Genomic DNA, 27,695 nt, shown 5'->3' on the forward strand with positions numbered 1-27,695 from the left:
CCTGTAGTTTTCCTATCTGATGCCCCTGCAGTGTTCTCTCCAATGGATTCGGGTCTCATGTGTGGGCTTTGCCCATGTGTTGAGGACCATTGGCCCACGTACAATGACAGAAAGCCAATTTTGACGGGACAATTTACATATGTGTATATAGTTATGGGATGTTCGACTTACTTATTTACTTAGCCTTACAATATATTTGAATTCCAATAACATATTATTTTGTGTTTGCATTCTTCCGGGGGGTTTGGGGGGTGTCACTCTGAGTTGTTGCTCTGCATTGGTGTGTAGGTAGTTGGGTGGGGGGGGGTCGCGTATGTGTGTGCCCGTATTCTTTTCTCCTCCCCCCTCCCCTGTGTCGTAGGTGCAGTACTCACCGTTGTCTACTGCGCCGGCGTTCGTGCTCCTGGTAGAGGAGCAGGTAGACAATTGCTGGTCGGATGTGTAGTTCTGGTTCCATGCTGTCCAGATTCCTCGTGGAGTGTGTAGGGTGAGCGTTTTCCCATTCGTAGTCTGTTTCCGCCGTGTTTTTATGGGTGGGGCTCACGTCCCGGAAAAGGTGGCGGATTGGTGAGTTGTGATAGGGTGGGCGGTACATTGTCTGCCGCCTGTCTGTTGGCGGTGACCGTCGCGCTGTTTGTTTGTCCCGCCGTGGCGGTCGGAGTGTTAAAGTGGCAGTCTGTGTTGGCGGTTCCCGCCAGGGTCAGAATTCAATTTTTTTGGCCGCCTGCCTGTTTGCGGGTTTGCCGCCACTTTAACACCGACCGCCAGGGTTGGAATGACCCCCTAAATGTCTTAATTCTAAGTTTGTTTGAATAGGATGTCGTAGTTGGACTCTTGCTCTAGGCAAGACTGCTGGTTTAAGGATGATAGCACTTATGTTTGTAGGCGACTATGCCAATCCTACAACAAAATGCAACTGTCATCCCAGCCCTTCCGGCTCACAAGCAGCACCTCACCTAAACCCCAAATGGTTAGAGGTGATTTGTGGCAACCTTTACGCATGGACTCAAAAGCGTGACATCTCAGGGAGTGTCGTGGTTAAACAGATATTACCCCTTTCTTACATTAACAACATGTCTCAATCACACACAGGCAATGAAGAAGATGCAGCAAAGTGTCAATGATATTTATTTTGTCTAAACTGCAATCTGCGATAAGTTGCATGGGCTGCAATGATTAAGATAATGAACTGTGCAAGAAACAGGATTGTAAAGACAAGAGTCATTAACACAAAGTACCCCACCATGTTACAATATCACTCAATATCATGAAGTGTGTGATATGTCATAATACCCTAGTCTGTAGGCCTAACCTCTAACCCAGAAGAGAACTTGCTATGTTAAACCTCAATCTGCTAATACCACGTTTATAAGAAATCTCTTGTTACCTTGGAATGAGGTCTCTAGCTCAGACTCCGGAGAAACACGAAGACTGGGTCAGTGTCAAGGCGAGGAGCCGCAGTGATAACAGTGATGGCATCTGGTCAGAATCCCTCTGACTATCTGATAAAGTGAGGGGTATATATGCAGATCTGCCTGGATCCCTGACGCGGGTTAGTTCCCAAACAACAGATAACAAGGCGTGCTTGAGACGGTAATTACTATAAACAATTCCCTCAAAAGCGTGAAGAGGGAAAGTACCTAACGTGGACACCTTCAGTTCGATTGCATTTGTCACCTGATCTTGACGCCTTGGTGGGGTGGCACTGATAAGGAAAATCAAAACATGGGCCTAAGTCAAAACAAGGCAGCCATCTTAAAATATTAATTAAATAAATGCTCTAAAACAGAGCAGGCCAAGTAGGGTAAAAGTCACTAGTTGACGGAGGCACAAGTCTGCAAGCCAATGGCTAAGCTAACTCCTGTATCCCTATTAAAACAAACTAGGATTTACCACACCCTCCCCATTGCCGTAACAAGTATGATACCGTATCCAGACACCACTGAGGGTGAAATAAATCCCAAACGCTAAAATGCTCTGGACTCAAAGCTAAAAGCAAAAAACTAGCTAAAAAAAGTTTGTTAAAAAAAATGTGTAAAAAACAATAGTTAAAAAACATATCAAGAGATATAGGCGATCATTCCAACCGCGGCGGGCGGCGGTAGCCGCCAACCTGGCGGGAACCGCCGAATGACCGCACCGCGGTCAAAAGACCGCGGCGGCCATTCTGGCTTTCCCACTGGGCTGGCGGGCGACCGCCAAAAGGCCCCCCGCCGGCCCAGCGGGAAAGACCCAGCAACGATGAAGCCGGCTCCGAATGGAGCCGGTGGAGTTGCTGGGGTGCGACGGGTGCAGTGGCACCCGTCGCGATTTTCAGTGTCTGCAAAGCAGACACTGAAAATCATTATGGGGCCCTGTTAGGGGGCCCCTGCACTGCCCATGCCAGTGGCATGGGCAGTGCAGGGGCCCCCATGGGCCCCACGACACCCGTTCCCGCCATCCTGTTCCTGGCGGTAAAAACCGCCAGGAACAGGATGGCGGGAAGGGGGTCGGAATCCCCATGGCGGCGCTGCAAGCAGCGCCGCCATGGAGGATTCCCTGGGCCAGGGGAAAACGGGCGGGAAACCGCCGGTTCCCCTTTTCTGACCGCGGCTTTACCACCGCGGTCAGAATGGCCCAGGAAGCACCACCAGCCTGTTGGCGGTGTTTCAGCGGTCCCCGGCCCTGGCGGTCATGGACCGCCAGGGTCGGAATGACCCCCATAATGTCGACCATGACAAGCAAGGCAGGCCAAAGTAAGAACAATAGAGCTACACTTTTGAATTTAAATCAAGGCCAGTCATCAAATATTTACAATAGTCATGATCTAGAAGAGCATCCCCGGAGTCATTAAATGGAAAAGACCCCGAAAAAGAGGCCACATTGTCAGATGTTAAATCGATCACGGGATAGGCAGATGGGTCCACGGAGCAGCAGGGCGTAGAAGTCTCTTGTGCAGGGGCACCCACAGTTGTATCATCCTCCGTGGTGTAGCGAGACAACTCAGTGAGCATGGAAGGCTCATAGTAGACCTCGCAAATCAGCCTTAGTCTCAAGAGGCATGACTGAGTGAACCCTCATCGGGACATCAGCAGTTCTTGGTCCACAGGAGGCACCGGCGTGACAGCAAGGCACACTGTCGGCAAGTGTTTGAAGGGACACCATGTGCAGTGAAAGACTGGTTACACGCACATGGGAGTGGTCGGAATGTCAATGACCAATCACGTCAATTCCATCAGCAAGGAAGCATCGAAGATCTGGACCTTGCGTTCACGGCACAATTGAGCTGGTGTCAGCGGCTCCATTGCTGTGTTTAGCTGAAAAGACACAACCACTGCGAATCAGAAGAAATAGCAACAGTATTCGGCCAATCAATGTCAAAATAAGTGGAAAGCCGCCAAACACACTTGGAAAGAGTGAATGGATGGCCGATGGGATGACTCCAAAGATAGTCTGGAAGATGGTCACAAATCCAACAGCCTTAGAGAAATGTGGAATCCCAACTGTGCTCGAGGTGTTAAAAATTCTGGAAACCAATTCTCCAAAGTGCTTGGGGAAGTTGGTATTTAATAGGGATTGTATCTCGGCTGATGATCTTGCAATCTGCAGAGCCTACGTCTCTCTGGCTGATGTCAACGTGACCTGTTTTTGAAGCAGTAGCGCATTTAGTCTGCTCAGCTTGTCATAATTTACATTAACATTAATTTACATAGTATCAATGTGAGTCCACATGTCTGATACCTTTATCTCTCGTGTGGGGGGGAATAAAAAATGCCCACAACATGTAACAACCTTAGCAACCGAAATTGCTTAGGCAATTCCTGGTCGCAAACCGCAACAAGTTTGGTCATTCAGCACCTCATAACGTCCATTCGAAAGTACATGAAATGCCGGTCGCATAAAATGTAATGGAATGCCACAACCGCATATTTACAGATAAAGATCAGCAAGTCTTTTATAACAGTTCGAGCGTCAGCTGACCGCTGAGGCCATACCCACAGGAATCTAGGACAAGAATCTACAGTGACTAAGCTATATTTGTATGCACCATCAGGTTGAAGTGGACCGCAATGGTCTAGGTGTACACATTGTAGAGGCCTACTGGACACCGAGAGGGATGTCTGTGGAGGGCGTTTGATATTAGAGCCCTTTATTTTCTGGCAAATATCACAACAAAGGATGTATTGTTTTGTCTGTTTGTATACACCTGGCACCAGAAGAGTTTCTATAAGAGTGTTACCGTGGCCGAAATACCAGCATGTGCAGAAGCGGCACCCTCACGCTCTGCTTTTAATAGATCTAGTCTCTGGTCTTCGTTGGGGATTGCTCAATCTCCAACCACAGGAATTGTTGCATAAGCAACATTCTGTGCACTGATGTGGTAAGAATATTTTGTCGGGTATGCTTTTGGGAGAGACTTGCCTTCAGCCGAAGGCTTCACGGCAGTCAGTATTTCACTATCCAATCTTGTCTGTGAACGAGTCACTGCAGCCACAGAAGCCGTAGCTACTGCAAATTTGGCTGCTTCATCAGACAAAGTTTTACAGATAACCTGTACTCCTACATGTTGGTGGCCCAGTGTATGTACTACAATGACACATGGTAGCTTATCCTTAAGATCAGCCACCCTCCCCCACAAAGTTTTGTGTTTTACGGTGTTTCCTTTCAAATCTCTAATCATTGTAGGACTGGTCGCAGTAGTATGAATCACAGACAATCAATTTCAGCAATCCTGGCTCTTTGTGTTTTAGTGCTAGAAGGTGGGCTTTAAGTTAAGCCAGCTGAGCTGTGCAGTCCCCTGGAGTCTGCGTGTAGGTATTATGAGGGTGGAAAACTCCATCATTCATCACTCCACTCACAGCTGCGCAACCGGCTGAATATTGATGTTTGGTACCTACAGCTGGTTGTGCTGAACCATCCGTATAGATGACACTATGACATCTGTCAAGTGGTAAGATATCTAGAGGAGAGGGGTACTCCTGTTCATATTGGAGATATGCTTGTGTCTGAAGTTTTGGGTCAAAGATGTAATCAACATCATTGGTGGTCAAGGAGGTAGCCCACTGAATCCATTGTGAATGTAGAGCTTTAGCGTTCGGAATGCTAGCTTTAGTAACAGCCTCTAAGGCTGGCACTGGGGTAACAACAATAATGCGTTTCTCTTGGGCTAGTGGGCTCTCCTTTATGACAGCCATTTGAACAGCAGTTAGAATTTTTTCTGTAGGTGCAAAGCGTTGTTCTGCATTAGAGTATACATGGGATTTATACGCTAAGGGCACTGTGTCTTCCTCGTTGAAGGTGACATAAATAAACCCAATAGCACCAGCAATGATCCTGATGACCAAATTTGTTTTGTTGTCACATGTGTGCAAGTGTTTTGCTTCTAGCATGTCCTGTTGCAATTCCCTAAGGATGAGTGTGTGTTCAACTGACCAGTGTTTGCTAGAAAAATCTAGATGCATTAAATCATAAAGAGGCTTGATACATTGCGCATAATCAGGAATGTATGTTCTGCCAAAATTAAAAAAGCCAAGTAGCGACTGCAGCTTCTCTAGCGTGTTAGGCAGGTGCAACTGTGCACATTTCTCTAGGAAGTGAAGGCCAGGCTCTTCCCCTCATTTGATAGCTCATATCCCAGGAACAATACACTGAGAAAGGCTATTTTACTTTTTTTAAAGTTAAATTTGTAACTGAGGTCTGAAAATCCTAAAATGATCCAATCGACCCTGACAAGATGAATAGTGAGGTCGTCGTCTGTGAGATAGATGTTATCCACAAAGGATAGCGCCTCGGAATCAAGATCATGTAATATTGACTTTACACGGACAAACAGTCCTAGACTGTTCTTATAGCCCTGGGGCAAACGGCAAAAGCGTTTCTGTGAGCCAAATGAGAATGCACTCAGGACCCTACTTTCTTGTGCGAAGGTTTGGCAGAAAAACCCATTGGAAAAATCCAACGTTGCTTTGTACTTTTTGCGCACTATATTGTTAATTAGTGTTGTGCTATGTGAATTTTGTATAGTGTATGTGCGTGTATGACTGTTTACGTGTCTGTAATCTAAGACTATTTTATACGAATGGTCAGATTTTGCAACTGGGAATAACGGGTTATTCATTGCAGAGGCACAGGGTTCAATTACTCCCTGGTACTCTAGCTGAGTGAGGCTCTTTCTCACTGGAGCTTTTTCTTCATGTTTAACAGGATATTGTGGCTGAGGTTGGGGTTTGGACCTGATAGGTATTATATGACAAGGAGACTCAGTGTCCCAACCTACATGATTGCGGTATAGTGCAGGAGCCTGCACTAAAGCCCAATCAACCGCATAGGCTTTTTTTTATAGCCTCTGGAACAAGATCAGAGAAAGAAGGCAAAATGACATCTTCACCATGTAGGAGCTTACGGACGTGCTCAGGTGGCCAGTTTCTTTTGGCCAATAGGATATCATAATTAAGTTCTTCCCAAAATATCACTTGAATAGCGAGTTCTATGTCTCCCTCAATTTGAATTTTTAAATCATATACCCTATCGGGTGGGAGGACGCGCAAGTCTGCTGTTTCAGCTGCAATGAAATTGCTAATTGCTGTCACATTCAGATGATTTTTCAGTCTCTGGCGACATATCATGACCTCTTCTGCACTGTCCAACAGTGTCACTGCCCACGTCTTGTTCTTCAGCAATGCTCTCAAGTGTACTGGCATTTTTAATTGACAGTGCTGCTACCTTATACTTTTTAAACTGTGGCTTTCGTTGTGGGGACTTGTCTTCTTTTTTGTCCGAAGACTACAGCAAGCCTTTCTTTTGTTTCACATATTCAGGACATCAATCAGGACGGCCCCCTTTCTCGCTATGTCTATCTGGTGCGTCCTGAAAGAAACAATAGTTTTTATACTTTCTCTATTTCTGAGAGTGTATCTCCTTTCGGAGGTCTCCGGATGTAGAGAACCTGCTCTCTTATTTCGCCTATTGTTAAATTGTTTTTGTTTATCCCAGCTTTTCTTGGTATTTTCTTGTTTTTGTTTAGCACCGTCCTTAGGGGTGGTACTTTGTAGTTCAAGCTTTTTCGGTTTGGCTCCCAAACTATCCAGTCCTATCCTAGTATAGGTGTCGGAAATAACTCTCTGTAGCTCACTCTCTTGATCCAAATGTGGAATCTCTCAGAGATGCTGGTGTATAGCTAGTGCTACTGCTTACCCTTTCAAGCTTCTGAGTTTTACTGAGGAGACTGCGTCAAAGTTACGCATTATTTTCATCCCCAAATCTAGGGCTGGTGCAGCTCAGTGTTCATTCTGTATTTGTTTTAACACTTCTGGTAAATTAGCAAGTGTCGGGTACCATGTGTGGTAGTGTATATTGCAGCGAAGACTGTACCCATGTGGCACAGTCATCTACCGAGGGGACCAACCCAAAAGGCAAACATATAGTGAGAATTCTATTTTTCTCCTGTGGTCCCGTATGGGGAAACACAGCTTCCAGCTGATTTGTTCCAGAACGGTATTTTCTCCAGCTCCGTGGGTACTTTACCCATAATGGTATGTACTGTTCGTGGATTAATCCCAGTGGCCAATTGGTATCCAGCAGGTGCTGCTGGACGCGCTGGTGTTGTATTTAATGTTCGCATTATGAACTGAAATAGTTGTCTGTACAGCGTTACTAATTCAAGATGTAATTCTCGCAGGTCTGCTGCCTGCATGCTCTGTGTAAGTGGGCAAGGTGTGTATGTGGCAAACATAGGCCACATTGGTCCATCATTACCTTTAGGACCTAATCTCACCCATTGTATTACATGTGCAAGAGCGCCTTCGAACCAGTTCAGATGCTCTTGGTAAGTGAGCAGTATTTCATGATACTGGTATCCTTGGTATTGTGGCGGTACGTTTGCAATTCTATATGTGTGGAATGTGACTGACCTGCGGTCTTCCTCAGGAAAGGTGACCTGGGAGTAGAATGTTTCTCTTTGGTAAGTTTCATTAGCTTCTACTATGAATGTAACGTACCCACCCTCTTCTGTGAAGCCATGTGCTACTAGGTGTAAAGTTAATGCTTGTCTTGCATTCTCAGGAATATCTCTGGCATTAGCCATATTGAAAATGAGTGAAGATATGGAACACCAAGTATAGAGTAAAGTCATTTTATAAATTCAAGCTTGAACAACCTACAGCCTAATTAGGTAATCCCTGTTCAGCTGAGGAGGATCTTCCCCAATACCACGGACATCCCCGTTTAATGGTTCTTAGGGTACCTGTAGCATGTGAGACTGTGATAATCGGGGTATCCGTAAATTGTGCCTAAACACCATCATTGGTAGCGCCATGTCGTAGTTGGACTCTTGCTCGAGGCAAGACTGCTGGTTTAAAGATGACAGCACTTATGTTTGTAGGCTACTATGCCAATCCTACAACAAAACGCAACTGTCATCCCAACCCTTCTGGCTCAAAAGCAGCACCTCACCTAAACCCCAAATGGTAAGAGGTGATTTGTGGCAGCCTTTACGCATGGACTCAAAAGTGTGACATTGCAGGGAGTGTTGTGGTTAAACAGAGATTACCCCTTTCTCACATTAACAACATGTCTCAATCACACACAAGCAATAAAGAAGAGGCAGTAAAGTGTCAATAATACTTATTTCATCTAAACTGCAATCTGCGATAAGTTGCATGGGCTGCAATGATTAAGATAATGAACAGTGCAAGAAACAGGATTGTAAAGACAAGAGTCACTAACACAAAGAACCCCACCATCTTGCAATATCACTCAATATCATGAAGTATGCAATATATGTCCTAATACCCTAGACTTTAGGCCTAACCACTAACCCAGAAGAGAGCTTGATAAGTTAAACCTCAATCTGCCAATACCATGTCCATGAGAAGAGGCCCCAACCCTTGTTACCTTGGAATGAGTCTCTAGCTCAGACTCCACAGGAACACAAAGACTGGGTCAGTGTCAAGGACACGTGCCGCAGCGATAGCAGCAATGACATCCGGTTGGAATCCCTCTGACTATCTGATAAAGTGAGGAGTGTATATACAGATCTGCCTGGACCCCTGACGTGGGTCAGATCCCAAACAATAGATAACAAGGCATGCTTGGGTCAGTAATTAGTATAAACAATTCCCTCAAAAGCGTGAAGAGGGAAAGTACCTAATGCAGACACCTTCAGTTTGTTTGTATTTGTCACCTGCTCTTGACGCCTTAGCGCGGTGGCACTGATAAGGAAAATCAAAACATGGGCCTAAGTCAAAACAAGGAAGTCATCTTAAAATAATTAATTAAATAAATGCACCAAAATAGAGCAGGCTAAGTAGGATAAAAGTCACTAGGTGATGGGGGTTTGAGTCTGCAAGCCCACGGCTAAGCTAACTTCTGTATCCCTATTAATTAAACTAGGATTCAACACAAGGTTAGCTAATAACTAGTGGGGGGAGAGACTTCTTGAGCTTTTCCTAAGTCCACAGGCATCCTGTCTTCATTGTCCCAGCTCCAGACTAGCTAAAGGGGGTGTGCAGCTCTTTCTGTGGAGGCAGGACACTGCGTATTATGGTGTTATTAGGGCTGTGCCCAGTTGCTCCCTCCCATTATGGCTGTGATGGCCTATCCAGGCATACCGAAGCTCCATATTGTGTGGCTTTCTAGGAGGAACAAGTAAACCCAACTGTCAGCTACACCCAGTCATGTGAGTCAGAGACAGCTACAGGCACTAAATGGCTATGTCAGGAAAATGCTAATTTTGTAAAAGTGGCAATTTCAAAGTTGTAAATTTAAATTTAGTTACAGTGTCACTGTTTTATCTGTGTTTCCTATGTTTCGGGCTGTTACTGATGTTTGATAACATTTGGGTAATCAACAGTAATAAGATTTCCCCATCAATCCTCTATTTTGCAGGTTAGTGGGGCCAGGTCTTATGTAGTGTTTGTTTCTAAGGTTCCCTCTTTATCAATGTTAAGCAAAAACAGATCCCAGCACACAATAAGCAATAGTAAGATACAAATCTTTACACTAGGTAGTACATGGCTTCTGTCGGAGAAATGAAGAGAACAGGCACGTCGGTATTCACATCTTGTCTTGAAATATGATTGATTTATTGTAGACGAAGTTGCATTCAGTAAAAAGAGAACATAACTCCAAACACAGCCAATACGTGTTTCGTCACACTGGTGAGTTTTTCAAGGCTGCAGAAAAACATATACATCCATACTTTATGTTTGGTTCTAAATGAACATGATGAATGGTAGACACGACCAATTGAAGCCATCATCCGCAATAGTTTGTGGTCTTTGTAGAGGGACCATGCAGAAAGTGAGAGGGTCCCAATGAAAAACAGTCAGATGGGAGAACCGTGGACATGGCCAAACTACCAAAAATCACAGAAAACTACCAAAGAAATACCATATGTACATGCCAAGTAACAAATGGCCAAGAGAGGGTGAAAAGACAACAGATTCCATATAGTATTCCAAAAGGTGAACAGTTTAGAAACACCCGGAGTAGCTAAGTGTAATATCAAGAGAGAGAACTTAGTACGGTAAACAAAAAGAAGAAAAGGAGACAGTGATTGATGCATTGAGAGCATAGGTCAGTTGCAGAGTAAAAAAGAGACCATTATACCTGATCATACCTATTAGGCGAAGTAAAAACAGCAAAATCAATATGCCAATCACAACGTAAAGTGAGTCTTTGCGTCTGAAAGTAGGAAAAAAGAGAGAAAAAAAAAGAAATAAAACAAATACAAAAAGTTACATGTAAAACACAGAAAAACGCAAAAAACAGGGTGGGGGGCCCACAAATTACCCAAAAGTCTGAGAAATACCTATGAAAAGGCTATCCGGTATCAGTGTGCCTCATTGGTAAAAGCGTCCAAAGTCGATGAAGGGTAACCAGTGTTATGGATCAAGATAAGTCCAAGAACCAAATTCTAAGATAAGATGAAAGGCCATTACTAAGAAAAAAATGCTAGAAATGAAGGCAAACCATCCAAACAAGTCACTTCCAAACGGCCAGGAGAAATGTAAATTATATATAAGTAAGCCCCAACTGGTAAACCCCCCAAATATCTATACAAAAGATCAAAGATCCCACAGTACCAAAGAAAGACAAATGTCTAATTCTGTCAGCAGACCAATAAACCAAATACAAGCACGCCTGGAGACACATAGGTATGCTAAGTATATTTAATCAGAGTAGTCTTATGTTAAGCTAGATAAGTAAGGCATTTATAAAATTACATCCCTCTAAGGGGTTAGGTAGGCAATCAAAGTACCCAATTTTGAACGGCGTTTGAAGTCGCAAAATGAAACGACTGATGCTGCCATTAGTCACAAGCTACAAGTAAAGTAAAGGAAATGCGGCATTGCGCTCCCTCCGGGCGCCCATTAAACCAAAGAAACAGTGGTAAATGAAAATTCACATTACAAATATACCGGAAACCCAGCCTCCGACTCACCGTTGTTAGGCCAAGTGCCGTGAACCCGAGTTCTGTTGCCGTCCGACAAGCAGTCGGTGAAACGTTGTACGCGCGACTTAAAGTCCGCGCCATCACGTGACTAGAAAGTCATAGAAAGCGAGGCGGGACTATAACGACCATACGGAAGAAAAAAGAGAGTACGAGTACCACTGACTACATGGCAGCCATATTGAATCCGGGACCTCAATAATGTAAAAACTGTAGACCAAATTGGAAATTTCAATTAAAGAATAAAAGAGAAGAGGACTAAATATAAGAAAAACGATTGAAACACTAAGCAGAACAGGAACAGCTGGAAAAAGATGAGAAAAACACTGCATTGTGAAAAGCACAAGATTTGTGAAGAGAACAGGTCCCCGTCATGCCTGGTCATAATAGAGTTCAAGTGCGATCAACAATAGCAATAAAGAAAAAAATAAAAAGCAATACATGGTAAAGATAACATACAATATGGAAGACATATATGTGTTGTACAGAGACAACAGAAATAAACGTAAGCCAAAACTTGTGTAAAATAGCCAGAATAATAATTGTTGAGTAAACTGAACAGTAGTCGAGTATAAAATAAGCATAATAGCACAAACATATATTTTAGTACAACTATGTACACCTTGAAGGGATAAGTAACAGGATATTTATAAGAGAAACGGTATACAATGTTCGGCAAACAAGTTATATATGTACAAAAACAATTTTATGTATAATACTTGTTCCAGCAACACAAAGGAGTGTGGCTATCGTCCCATCATGTTACACCACGCAAAATTACAGACACCCTAAGGCCCAAACACTAAAACAACGAAAACCAGTAAAAACTTTGTTAATAATGTCAAAGAGGAGAAACATCCAAGTTACAATTGCACCATGGGTGTAAGAGGGGACAATAATACATGAAGGAACTGCAATACATAAGACATGGCTAGTTAAGAAATACATGTAACTCTCGGTCCATGTTGAGGCCCATTTCCACAGCCTGAAGTTTTAATATCCACTTGGCCTCACATCTACGTAAGTCCTTTGTCCTATTGCCAAATCTGGGCGAAATGTCTACATGGGCAATCCCATGAAATCTGATGTTAAGAATGTCATTCTCCCCATGCAGTAGGTTGAAATGTGTTGCAAGAGGGTAAGTTAAAGTATGGTTCCTAATCGCTCTAATGTGTTCTTGTATTCGTTCTTTCAAAGGACGAATAATGCTACCCACATATATCAGGCCACACATGCAAATAATGCAGTAAACAGTATACTTAGTGTTACAGTTGATGAAATGTCTGATATGGTGGGTAACATCCGTATTGTAAGAAAAGTCGTCGTTTTGTTGAGGGCCATAGAACATGACACACAGCAACCACATTTATAAAAGCCAATAGGTTTATTGGAGAGCCAAGTATGCTGGGGTGTTCTGGTAAGTGGTGCAAGAAAGCTGGGACATAGACGGTTTCTCAAGATTTTACCCCTGTTGTGTGTAATAGATGGTGTTTTGTTAATTACAGAAGCCAAGCCAGCATCTAACAATAATAAATGCCAGTGTCTTTTCAATATCCGATAAACTGGCATACTAGCAGGGCTGAACCTAGTAATAAATGGAATGGCCTTCTTTCAGTCCGAGTGGGTCTGTTTAGTGCGGCCTCTGATGAGTAAAGACTGATGTTGTTTCAAAGCAGTCCATTTACTAGCCTTGGAAATCAAATCTTCTGAGTATCCCCTAGCACGGAAACGTTGTGCTAGGCCTCCAAGCTCTTCTGTGAAAATTTCATTATCACTAAAATTTCAGCGTACCCGTACCATCTCCCCATAAGGTATGGCTTGAATTTGAGACTTAGGGTGTGCGCTATGTGCGTGGAGAATAGAATTACAAGCTGTAGGTTTTCTATACAGTCTAGATGAAATCTTATTCCCGTATCTTTATCAATGTGTTGAGTTTCAGATTACTGTTTTATTGTGTATCTTGATTGGAGAGCATTTTAATTTTGTACTTTTGTTTTAATGTAGACTTCTTTGTAGGTGTAGAGGTATAATTAAGGTGTCTTTATATAGAAACCTGAACGGCTGGCTAGACATTTACATTAATGAATGTGGTTTGTTTGGATGTACTTCCAAGAGTTACTTTCATCAATGTTTCATGTAAAACTGTTAATTTATTTTCTACTTCTTACCACCTGAAGCCTAAAGCATCCCCTTTCTTCTCTCTCATATGTGAAACCTACTGAAATATCATTTTTGATCAGGTGGCGAGGATGTAAATTCAAAGGATGGAAATTTAATCTCTTGTATACTGAGCACCTTTTAAAACTGCATGTGAGAAAACAGGGCTGATTGCAGAGGCCCCCTAACTTTTTGCCCCCATTTTCCACTTTTGGCTGGTGTTTTCCTGACTCTGGTGGTGCCCTGGGTGCTGCTAACCAGTCCCAGGGCCTGTGCTCTGTGTAAAATCAGTATGCACATTAGGCTAATTATAACTGGCTAAGGCAACCTACCTATAAGTCCCTAGTATATGGTAGGGCATGTAGGTTTAGGGACCCCGCATAGGTAGTGCACTCATAGGTGCACTGCTGAGGTGCCCAGTGTCATTTTAAAGGCAGGCCTGCCATGCTGGCTGCTTTTAAATTAAAGTTATATGCAAATTCGACTTTGGAATTAAAAGTAGTCCCAAAGTCTTAAACTACCTTATTTCTGCATATACGTCACCCCTTAGGTGTGCCCTACGTGCCCCTAAGGCTGGGTGCCATGTAACTATAAGCCATGTAACTTATAAAAGTAGTTTTATAAGCCTTGGTGAGGTGAAAACAGCCAAATTCATGTTTCCCTCATTATAGTGAATGGCCTTCATAGGCTAGAATGGGGAGACTTTATTTTAATTTTTAAAGTCCCCTTAAATGACAGATACTAAGAGTTTGGTATCAAATTAATTGTTATCATAACTCCCACAACTTTCAGTTGTTGGATTTAATATAACTTGTTCAGGTAAAGAGTTTTAAACTTTATCTGAAAAGTTAACAATTTCCGCACTGCATTGTTTTTGCTGCTGTGCTTTGATTGGCCAGCCTCTGGCAGCCTGGCCAGGCTGCCTTGATGAGGTGTGAAGTGGCCTGGCTTCACACAAAGAGATGTGCCTGTGGGAGGGAATTTCCCCTCAGCAGATGGTGAGGCAGAAAGGGGGAGGGCTGCCAAACTGGTCGACAAAGGTAGAGAAGGACATTTGGAGCAACCCAGGAACACCCCCACATCCTGAAACCCCAGACTACTAGGTACCCCCTTGATTAGATTAGGAGAGGGCAGGACAGGGGTGTGTTTATGATTCTTAGCCACACCAGTGGGTGGGCTCAGCCAGATGTAACCTCCAAAAACCATTTTCAGCCATGATGGATTTTTGAAGAATGTTGCCTCCTGGGATTGATTTTTGCCACACTTACCAGGAAGTGGTCATCACAGGGGGATGGACCCTGCACCTGATTGGAGAATCAGGACCCATCTGTTTTTCACCCAGGAGCAAGGATAAAACTGGCAGACCTGCACCCACACCTCAGTTCCCTACCAGATCCCTACAGGGAAGAACTACAGAAGAAGGACTGCCCTGCTGGACCCCTGGCCTGCACCTGGAACCTGCACTCAGAAGGACTGCACCAACTGCACACTTGGGCTTCACCACAAGAAGGACTTTGCCTGGCTTCAACTGGTTCAAGGAGGGACTCCCTGTTTGCTACAGGTGAAAAATTGCTAACCAGAGCCCCCTGCACCAACTCCTGAAGAAATCAACCAGCTGACCACTGCCTAGTGGCCAAAAAGGAGTTTGTGCCAAGTGCATTCTGGGAGTTGTAGTCCACACCCCCCAAGGATCATCTCAGAGCTTCTGGGCCCTTGGGGGAGCTGTGGACCACAAAAGAACCTTAAAGGAACATCTAGAGGAAGATCTAGAAGTTTGGAGAACTTTTGAAAAAAAAAACATAGAGTGACGACCCGCTGCGGCAACTCTACCCGGCTTGCCTCAACCGCGTCCCGGCCTGACTTGCAGGTTCGACCCTGTGAAGAAAATCTCCAAAAAAGAGACTAAGTCCGAACGTAGGAAGTTGACAGGGACCTCCCAGCCAGCGTATCCAAGGAGGGCTCCAAGGGCGTCGGATCAAGATCCAGGTTGGCCCCGGTCAAAATCCACCCAGGGCTCCTGCGACACGTATCCGGAGAAGAGTTCCAGAAGGTCGGATTGGACTGGCAGGTTCGTCCCGCTGAAGAAAATCTTCAGAAAAACGACTAACTCCTAAGGTAAACTTTTAACCAAGGCCTCCCGCGAGCTTTAGGGGCTCCATCGCGGTCGGCCTTAAACTTTGCCCCGGTCGAGGCGCGACCAGATGACCAGATTGGCGCTTTTTGTTTCTAGGTGCAAGAAAATAATAATTCTTTTAAAATTCATATCTCCAGTTCCCCTCATCCGATTTTATTCGTTTTTGTGTCATTTTAAAGATAAAAATATAATCTATTTTTATAAATTGGTTTTGGATTTTTACACTGTTTCCTGTGTTTTATTTAATTACTGTTTTGTGATACTTGATGCTTTACACTCTGTTTCCTAGGTGAAGCATTCTCGCTCGTTGCCAAGCTGCCAAGTGCTGAGCTGGTTTTAATTTACTAAGACCTAACTGGACCTAAGTGGAGGTTAGTGGCCTATTGCTAAGTGTAGGTACCTACCTGCCCTTACCAATAACCCATTTTCCAACACTGCACTATTCAATATACAAATTAACTCAATTTAAAAGTGTACATTTTTTGTTTGGTCATCAATGGTAGTACCCAAGCGTGCAGTTTCTCTATAATTTGCAAAGTTAACACGGAATGGACATGTGTCAAACAGACTTTCTTGACTGTTACTACACAAGACAGTGATGTGATGAAACATGAGGGGGCCGCCCTCCAAACTCATTCAGCTTCAGCAGCTCACAGGAGCTCAGATGGGCTCCCCACACCACAGGGGATGTAGGGGCCTTTGTGACACCACTGACACGGAAAAGTGCCACAAACATGAAACACCATTCGGAATACTCCTTATGAATAACTCCACATTATAAACTGTTCTATTCCATATGAGAATGGTCTCATGCAGTTGAAACATGCTGTAAAAGCAATATGTAATGCTTTGTCGCGTGGGCTCTCATTATCCTAAATGAGACTACTGGATTTCTAAGTAGCAGGATCGTTCACGGTGTGGGGGACTTAGTCTGACCCACTTGGAAGGACCTATGTCACCCTAAATCCGGTTTTGCTCCGGCTAACTAGCAGTGCCTCATCTCTCCCAAGGGGAAGGGATGATTTGGCAGCCGAGCGCATGACATCGTAGAACTTCTCAGGGAAGTCGTGGTCACTCAGATCCAAACCAGCTCTCTCATTTACTGTATGATCTCATATACAAATGACAAAGGCAGTTTGAGTTTTACATATTGTTTTAATAAAACAACTGCATTTTAGATATTAAAGCGTGAGCCGCAATAACCAGAACCATACAACACAGTAGGATTGAAATAGTCACGAGGAGAGTGAAACATAAGAATAACGCTATCATGGTGTAATAATTTCTACTCTCTCTCAGCTAGTTCTATTTCGAGCACAGCATGTTAAGCTTCTAACTTGCCTTTCAGATTCCCTGGGAAGCCATAACCCCTCATACCTGAGCAAAGGCCTGTGATCTGGTTCAGCATCTGCAACGAGGCAGTCAGTGTCTAGTTGTGGTTCCCTGGTCGTAATCTCCCTCTTGCGTGTATTGATACAAGTAAGTGGTTTTATAACTAACATGTCAGTGTGATCACAAAATGTCCCTTCGCAAGAATGCCAAAGACTAAACTCCTACCACGTCTATCGGCAATGTACCAGACTGTATCCTTGACTGAAGCACAGAGTGAACAAGAATGTGTTATTGAGAACTCCGGTGCTGAAGTAGGCTAAACAGTGTGATATAAAAAATAAAACAAGACCGTAGAACTGGTTATTTGAAAAATAACAGTACGATGCCGAATAAAAAGCATTTAAAGCAAAGTGCACAGAGGCTCTAAGCTGCGAGCAAAGGAATAAAATACATCCAGGGCAAAGTGCACAAAGGCCTAAAGCCTGAAGCTAACGTGCAAAGGATACTTAAAACTGACCACACTACAGCTTAAATTCCATTTATATCTGTAAGTGAATGTGCCTGCAGGCCGATCCTCTAGTTGACCTGAAGGAAACAAAACTGAAATGTGAAGAAAGACCGGAAAAGGTTTAGGTTCCTTAACAACTATCCCTGGAAAAATATCGAGGGAACACAGGAAAAAATATCAGGAAGTTCTCCACTGCCAGCTAGAATGGTGCCTAAAGTTGTCTGTGAATGCATATGTGGTTTACAAAAACAAAGAATGTAGGTCACATTGTCGACAGCAAGGGTTAGAGTCGTGTCTAGTCTAAGTGGAGTAATTCAGAGTCTGGCCTGTAACCGAACTAACAGACGGTGACCACTGAATGAGAATCAAATACTTGGAATGCCAACACTGAAAATATGTACTATCAATGTTGTTCATTGTGTGAGTCCTGAAAATGCTGTTTACAATTTGTCTCCCCACCCTTAGTACAAATAGACAGTCCATTAGGGCCCCTTGACCTAGTCCTGACTGATTTCATTGTATTTGGAGTGGTTAGATAGACCTGTGAAAGTTGTTACAGGCCTCTTCTCTTTATTTAACTTGTGAGTGAATCTCCAGTGTGCAACCCATGGAATAAATCAATACCAAAATTTTAAATGGAGAGTAAAATAACAATTAGAAAAAGTAAAATGTTAAGAACAATTCGTATTCATGTGTATGTGTATGTATGTTTGTGTATGTATATGTATGTATATGTTTTAGAAATTGGGTCTTTGGTTGGGAGTTAGGTTACCCCCTGTCCAAGGAAGGGCCCTCACTCTAGTCAGGGTAAAGGAGAATCACCCTCAGTTAACCCCCGCTCACCCCGTTGGTAGCTTGGCACGAGCAGGCAGGCTTAACTTCAGAAGTAATGTGTAAACTATTTGTACCAACACACAGAGTGATACAGTAAAAAAACACAAAATGACTCAGCACAAGTTTAGCAAAATAGCCAATATTTATCTAAACAAAACAAGACCAAAACAACAAAAATCTGACATACACAAGTCAAGTTATGAATTTTTAAAGATTAAACTCAAAAACAGTGCTTAGAAACACAAAATGCTTTGATGAGGTGATAACACGTATCATGACAGAGTTGTTCCCAACAACCTGACACCAATGGTGCCGGGTATGGAGACACGCAGACCCCCAGGGACAGTACCTTAGCAAAATGTGAAAACAAGCCAGTGCGTGAAGTTGGGGATCACGGCATCGCTGGATTCGAGGCGGCGTAGGTTCCGGTGCTGCGAGAAGAAGGAGCGGAGGGGTCACGAAGAGGCATCAGGTCCTTGCTGCAGAGCGGTGGAGATGAGGCAGCATTGGTGCGAAGCATTGAATCTGCGCATTTTGAGCGGAGCCAATATCCGGCAGTCACAACGTGGTGCGGCGACTTCCATGGAGTCATGGACTTTAGCGGGGCTGCGATAATGTTGGGCCTGCAAGGATCATCACACTCTAGTGAGGACCACTGAGTCGGTTGCAGGTGGTGTGATGGGATTCGGCAGCGGTATCGGTCCGGAATCATTCAAAGTCAGTCTTCTTGGAATTTCACCAGCTATTCCTTTCAAGGGCCCAGGGACTGGATAGGGCACCACTTGTCAGGGCAGGAGTCTCAGCAGAGAGTACAGGTGCTGGTAGGGGAAGTCTCTAATGGTCCTGAGACTTCAGAACAGGGGGCAAGCTCAGTCAAAGCCCTTGGAGATTCTTCTCAAGCAGGAATATACCACAAATTTCAGTCTTTGTCCTCTTTCACAGGCAGAAGCAGCAACTGCAGGATAGCCCAACAAGCACAGTCACAGGCAGGGGCAGCACCCAGACAGGCAATCCACAAAAAAGGCATAGTCACAGAATGGTTTAAGCATGAAAATGTCTACTTTCTAAAAGTGGCATTTTCAAACACACAATATAAAATCAACTTCACTAAAAGATGTATTTTTAAATTGTGAGTTCATAGACCCCAAACTGCATATGAGTATCTTCTCCCAAAGGAAATCTATGCTTTAATCATATTTAAAGGCAGCCCCCATGTTAACCTATAAGAGAGATAGGCCTTGCAACAGTGAAAAACTAACTTGGCTGTATTTCACTGTCAGGACATGTAAAACAGATAAGTACATGTCCCACCTTTAACATAAACTGCACCCTGCCCATGGGGCTACCTAGGGCCTACCTTAGTTGTGACTTACATGTATAAAAAGGGAAGGTTTAGGCCTGTCATGTGGGTACACTTGCCAAGTCAAATTGCCAGTTCAAAACTGCACTCACAGACACCACAGTTTCAGGTCTGAGCCATGTTTAGAGGGCTGCTAATGTGGGTGGCACAACCGGTGCTGCAGGTCCACTAGTCGCATTTGATTTACATGCCCTGGGCACATCTTGTGCACTTTATTAGGGACTTAATAGTAAGTTAAATATGCCAATCGTGGATAAGCCAATCAACAATACAACTCACACAGAGAGCATATGCACTTTAGCACTGGTTAGCGGTGGTAAAGTGCTCAAAGTCCTAAAGCAACAAAACAGAAAAAATAGGAGTAAGGAGGCAAAAAGATTGGGGATGTGCCTGCAAAAAGGAAAAAGTCCAACTATATATCTGTATGTAAACATGTATCCCTAGTGGCTGTCGGTTAGGACCTAGTTTCTATAGAAAACACATTTTTTACTTGCCTATATCTTTGGTGACAGTTGACGAATCTTCACAAGTTTAAAAAAAAAAAAAATACAACACTCACATCAGCTACTGTCTAGAAAATGTCAGAATGATCTGTCAAGCTGGCCAGAGAAAAAGAGTTGGTCCCAAAACCATTTTTTTCCATGTTTATTCCCATAGAGATTTTGAACAGGAATTCACTGGATGTATTTACACCACATTTGGCATAAAGCTAGCTCTTGGTCCACAAAACAAACATTGTTATTTGGTGTAAATCTGTTCAGTAGTTTTTGAGATATTGAAGAAATTTCAAATTCGTATATATACGGACGCGAAAGCTCCATGAACCCTGACGAACTTAAGGTGGGATCTGATTAGCTGCCAACACTTCCACCACAAAGTATTTGTAGCCATCTTGAGACTTGGCTTCAGCCGAGTCTAAAAAAAAAGATACAAAATAAAAAAATTGGGCCAGAATAGGGACACCCTGACCCCTTAGCTCTGGTGCTGTGGTCCTAGGGGGACCCTCCAGGGCAAAAAAGTACTAAGAAAATTGCAGCACATTCACAACAGGGTTGCAAATCTGTGTCAAAAAACAAAAAAACCACAAAAAAAACAAGGTCTCCCACTCTTGTTTTATGAAAGCCCCCAGATGGGCTAGGTTCCAAGACATGTTAAAAAGAAAGGAGTGTGGGCACACGGGCCCCCCTCCTTTGATTATTTGTGCCTCAGGGATTTCCACCTCCCTGTGTCTTCATTTCAATAGTATGCAGAGGGCTGCAAGGCCCTTCTGTGCCCACAGGGACCACAACCTCCCTGGGGCAAAATTAGTAAAATAAGTAAGACAGGTTCTGTAGTCCCCCATGCAGCCACGGGGACCCTCTCATCCCCCGGGTCAATATTTTAGGATATGCAGGTAGTGTGTGGCCCCCCCACAACAAGGACCACCACCTCTCCGAGGAAAAAAAATGAATGAATGCAGGAGGGCCACATCCTCGCCCTACAGTGCTAATTACCCAAGATACTACAGCACTCATGACAACTTTAATAACATCAATAAAAATAGCAATGAAACATTAGACGTTAAATTATTGAAGTAAAACTGTGCATGGCAGGGGAACAAGTTATAGTTACCTTAGGCCGCAGGTTATAGTTACTTGAAATAACTCTATAACTGTTAGATTTCTATGTTTTTGAGTGAGTAAATTCAGAACCTAACTATAACTCTCTTCAACCTTTGGTTTTTTAAGTGAATTTCTAAGTTTAAAAAAAAATTATATTTCCTAACAATAACGTCTCTGTAACCTGTAAGTCATGCCCCAGCCATGCACAGTTTTTCCGTCAAAAATGTGGTTACAATTATTACATTGATGCTATCAATGATGTCATGAAAGATTACATGAGTGCCGAAATTTGTGGGGTAATTAGCAGTGCATGGCAAAGGCTTGAGTTATAATTATCTTAGGAAATGAGTTATAGTTACCTGATATAACTCTTACTATAACAGATGAATGTCCATGGTGTTGTACGTTTAAAACATGAGCCTTACTTTAACGTCACTGTAACCTTTGTTTTTTAAGATAAATTTCAATGGTTTTCCTAATTCTATTACCTAACTATAATGTCCCTGGAACCTCTGTTTTTTTTCATTTAATTTCTGTGTTTTTTTAAATTTATAGTAATTATTATTACTTTACGTTAATCTAACCACCACTGAGCATTGCCTTTGTCTGAAACACCCCCCAGCATTCCATTTCAAATTCTGCCCCAGGGAGGTGATTGTCCCCTGAGCTGCAGGCCCCCCACATTCAAAATTTCAATGACCCCAGGACCTGGCCTACCCGGGAGCTTCATTTAAACAAGCGCAGGACCTGTGCTTGTTTTTTTTTTTTAATTGTCGGCAGATACATGGATCTGTGGCATCTCTCACTGAAAACCTTTAAAAACTGCTTTTTACTCTGGGGTGGTAACTCTGGGACTCCAGCATCAGAGCTAATTTCTCAAATTACATCACTGAGATGTCATCAGTAATGTCATGAGTGATGTCACTGACCATGTCATGAGTGATGTAATACGTTAGGTCATACGCAGTGCATTATGGGGCCAAGTTATAGTTAGCTCAGGTAACTATAACTGCTGAATTACTATGGTTTTGTAAGTGAGAAATGTGACCCTACATATAATGTTGCTGTAACCCTTGTTTTTTTCAGTGAATTTTTATGTTTTTTTTTAATTCAATATCCTAACTATAATTTATCTGTAACCTTTTCTTACAGTGAATTTCTATGCTTTTAAATTCTGTTTAAAAACTTTAACATCCCTGTAACCTAGTTTTTTTTGGTGAATTTCTATTTTTTTGACGTTAAGTAATTTGATTACTATACAATATTTAAACCATAGCAACTCACCCAAACCTTATAATCCCACACCGTAGCACTCCATACTGCTTTCTTGAAACGTATAGAGTTTTTTCAAAATGTATTTCCTAATGATAACGTTCCTTGAACCATTGTTGCTTTTTGTGAATTAAAGAGGTTTTTAAATTCCATTTGTAACTAAAATTACTCTATAGGGTTTCCTCTTGTGAGTGAATTTCTACAGTTTTTAATTGTATTCTCAAACCATAATGTCCGTCTAACCTTCTAATATCTAAAAATGTGCTGTTTTTTTAATTTCAGTTATGACTTTATCTTTTGTATTTTAGTAAATGATGTTTCAATTTTTTTATTTATGCAAGCCATAAAATGTGTATAACAACAAATAAGCATTGTTTAAAAATATGTTTTGAAGTTGTGCTCCCATTATTAGTGATAGGGTACAAATGTATTGTATTTTTAATGCTCTTCAAATATATATTTAAGCATGTCCTGACTTCACATTAGATTCACATAATCTTTTATAAACTGTTAAAAAACATGTTTTTGGAAAATGTAATTTACTTGTGGTTTTAATACTTTGTCGGGAGTCACGATGCATATGCAATCCCTGCTGTGATGTATTTACTGGGTTGTGGTGGAGACGCAACTCAGTAAAACTTGCGTAAGTGCATACACATAAGTTTTAGCCTGAATTTGTATTTCTTTTTATAAACTGCAATGGAGGCACAGTGTGTACACGACAGCATTGCAACACCCATGTGACTCACTTAAAATATGATTTGATTGGTTGAACACCTTTCTAATATTTCCAGAAAGGAGCCCCACCCATTTCATCCTTTGAGTGTGTTTGTATAGATACAGACCTATGTTTTCTGCAGCACTGTTTTCCTTTGATCCTTGGTGTTTAACTTTTGTCAGGAGAGAAGAAGATGGCAGCAGCTGCACTTCCAAATGAAGATCTTCCTAGTGAACATTCTGAAGATGAAGAACCTTCTAGGAAATGAAAAGAAAGTATTGCATGGACTTTTTTTGAGTTACCAGAGGGGGAGAAGAAGGTGAATGCAAAGAAATGTAACATGCACCTTGTATAAGAAAAATCTGTCTGGGGGATCAAACGGAAGTACTCCTGTGGAATTTCATCTATGATGAAGTATCTACAAAGCATGCACAGTGCACATCTTGCACATGCACAAAGACAAGGAGAGCAGACAGAAGGAACGGAAACAGACCCAGATTATCACCCTAGACCATCTTCTGGACCTGTCCTTCCTACTCCACCACCAGTAACCTTTCCCAAATTTTCAGTTGTGGGACAACACTGGCTGAAATGTCAGGCCACATTGGGTGTTGGAGATGAGTCAATTGCAACCATCATTAATATTATCAAAAGTCATAAGTGTTAGTGTTTTTTTTTGTTCCTCAAAGATTTGTGCTGTTTGTTGTGTAGCACTATGGTCTAAAGTTTCCCAAAAAAGGACAAAAAAAACAAAAGTGTTAGAAAATACAAAAAAAGAATTAAGACCAAAGGAAAAAAAAGACATATATTTTTAAAACCCCTTAATTTGGTTAAAAAAAGAAAACTTATTTGTTATATGTTTGTTGGAAATAGTGATTGGGCATGTGAGTAGCTGTATAGGTAAGTGATAAGGGTTTAGGAGAGTCTGTATGGGTAAGTGAGTGGTTGCACAAGTGGCTATATGTCTTACTCACTGGTTTTATGAGTGGTTGTATGGGTAAGTGAAAGGGTGCATGCGTGGATTTTTTGGGTGAGTGACAGTGTATAAATGCCTGTATCAATGAGTGACTGGTTGTGTGAGTGACTGTATGGGGGAGTGAATGAGTGCATTGGTGGCTGTTTGGGTGAGTGATAGGATGCATGAGTGACTGTATGGGTGAGTGAATGGGTGTGTGAGTGACTGCATTGGTGAGTAAGTGGGTGCATGAGTGTCTGTATGCATGAGTGATTGCGTGTATTAGTGGATGTATGGCTGAGTAAATAGGTGCATGAGTGATTGTATGGGTGAGTGACTAGGTACGTCAGTGACTATGTGAGCCACTGTGTGTATGAGTAGCTGTATAGCTGAGTGAATGTGTGTGTGAGTGTATGGGTGACTGAATGGGTACATGAGAGACTGTGGGCCTGATTCTAACTTTGGAGGACGGTGTTAAACCGTCCCAAAAGTGGCGGATATACCACCTACCGTATTACGAGTTCCATAGGATATAATGGACTCGTAATACGGTAGGTGGTATATCCGCCACTTTTGGGACGGTTTAACACCGTCCTCCAAAGTTAGAATCAGGCCCTGTATGTGTTAGTGATAGGGTGCATGAATGTCTGTCTGCAAGAGTGAATGGGTATATCAGTGGCTGTACTGGTGAGTGCATGGGTGTGTGAGTGCTTGTGTAGATAAATGAATGGGTGTGTAAGTGACTGTATGGGTGATTGAGTAGATGTGTGAGTCACTCTAGAGATGAGTGGTGACTGAATGAGGGCCATTACGCATGAGTGACTAGATGCATGAGGCCTGTATGTGTGACTGCATCGGTGCATTAGAGGCTGTATGGAAGAGTGATAGAATGCATGAGTGGCTCTCTGGGTAAGTGAATGGGGGTGGGAGTGACTGTATGGATGAGTGAATGGGTGCTTGAGCTGCTGTATGGGTGAGTGAATGGGTCTGTCAGTTACTCTATGGGTGAGTGAGTATGTGTGTGAGTGCCTGTATGCATGAGTGACTGGGTGCATGAGTGGCTGTATGGCTGAGTAAATGGGTGTGCGAGTGACTGTATGAGTGAGTGACTAGGTATGTCAGTGGTTGTTTGGGTAAGTCACTGTATCCATGAGTGGCTGTACGGTTCAGTGACTGGGTGCTTGAGCTACTATATGTGGGAGTGACTGGATGTGCAAGTGGCTGCATGGGTTAGGGAATGGGTGCATTTGTAACTGTATGGATTAGTTATTGGGTACATGAGTGGCTGTTTCGGTGACTGACTGGGTGCGTGAGTGGCTGTATGTGTGAGTGAATGAATGGGTGCATGAGTGGCTTTATGGGTGAGTAAATTGGTGCATGTGTGAGTGTATGGGTGACTGAATTGGTACTGAAGTGACTGTATGAGTGAGTGATAAGGTGCACAAATGCCTGTATGCACGAGTGACTGGGTATGTGAAGGGCTGTGTGTGTGAGTGTATGGGTGTGTGAGTTCTTGTGTAGATGGGTGAATGCATGTGAGAGTGACTGTATAGGTGAGTGACTGGGTACGTCAGTGACTTTTTTAGTAAGTGACTGTGTTCATGAGTTGTTGTATGGGTGAATGAGTTGGTGCATGATGGCCTGTATGCATGTTTGATAAGGTGTGTGAGTGGCTGTATGGGTGAGTGATTGGGTGCATGATTGGTTATATGGGTGAGTGAATGGGTCCATGAGTGGTTGTATGGGTGACTGAGTGGATGTATGAGTGACTCTGGCTGAGTGAGTGGGTGCATGAGTGGATGTTTGAATGACTGGTAAGATGCATGAGTGGTTGTATGATTGAGTAAATTGGTTCATTAGTGACTATATGGGTGACCAACTGCGTGCATGAGTAGCTGCATGTGAGAAAGGACCTCTTTTGACATGGCAGCCCGCCACTTTTTGCCAGGAAAATGATGTGGTTTCAAACTGTAAGTGCCCTGGGCACCTGCTAAATAGGTTTCCAGGGCCAGATCTCTTTCTCCAAAACTGTACTATGTATTGGCACTTCAGCCATCCTTGTAAGTCCCTAGTAAATTTTACCCCTGGTACCTAGGGCATGGGTACTGAAGAGGGCCCACAAGAGCTGCAGCACCAATTGTGCCACTCTGAGAGATCCCACCCCAGCCTCAGGCAAACTGCCATTGCAAGTGCATGACAAGATGTATTTCAAAGTTGCACACTTGACATGGCACTCACCAAGAGTGCCCTGTCATCTAACGCTGCATGCACTAAAGGTAAGTCACCCCTCTGGCAGGCCTTACAGCCCTAAGGCAGGATGCACTATAATGCAGAAGAGGGCATATGACATATGTTTGCAAGAGCAAATAGGCCCCTTCTGTGTCTTTACAAAATATTAAGACATAGGGGGTCATTACAACCCTGGCGGACGGTGTTAAAGGTGCGGCAATACTGCAAACAGGGCAGCGGACCAAAAAAGGGAATTATGACCCTGGCAGAAACCGCCAACAAAGACATCCACTTTAACACACCGCCCGCCACGGCGGTACAGACAAGCAGCGCGGCGGTCACCGCCAACAGACAGGTGGAAGACAATGTACCGCCCATAGTATCACAACCCGCCAATCCGCCACCTTTTCCAGGGTGGATTCACCGTGGATAAAATCACGGCAGAAACAGTTACTGCAATGGGAAAACGCTCACCTCAACACATCCCACGAGGAACGAGGACTCCATGGAGCCCGAATTACACATTCTTCCAGCCCTTGTATTCCTACTCATCTACGAAGACCAACAGCACCTACGACATGGGGGATGGGAGAGGCAGAAGTTCGGGGGACACCCACGAAACACTCCCACCCCCAACCTCACATATTACAACATACACACCAATGCATCCAAAAAAATCACAGTAACAACCCACAATCCCCCCGGAAGAATGCAAAGACAAAGCTAAATCTGATCAAACATTGTAATGTATCAATATACATGTCTGTCAAAAATATACAGATATATAAGAAAATCATCCAGAAATATATACATTACGAGAAGTAGTGCAGATATGCACATAGCAATGTCCGTGCACCACTAGTCCAAAAATGCATGGGCGAGGCCCACAAAAGATGCCTGTCCTCAATCAGAGAGAACACTGCCGGGGCATCAGATAGAAATACTACAGGCACCTCATGGGGAAGGGAAAGGGGGGCACTTCAGCCGGATGACTGCAAAGCCAGATCCACGACGGGGCTCCATGCCCATTGATGTATCCTGGGGAGTGCAAAGCCACAGTCTCTCAAGTCTCACAAGTGGGTGGCTTGCCCACTGATCAATCCTGGGGAGTGCAAAGCCTCAGTCTCTCAAGTCTCTACAGTGGGTGGGTTGCCCACTGTACCA

Source organism: Pleurodeles waltl, chromosome 1_2 (assembly GCF_031143425.1).
Source record: "Pleurodeles waltl isolate 20211129_DDA chromosome 1_2, aPleWal1.hap1.20221129, whole genome shotgun sequence".
Classification (NCBI taxonomy): Eukaryota; Metazoa; Chordata; class Amphibia; order Caudata; family Salamandridae; genus Pleurodeles; species Pleurodeles waltl.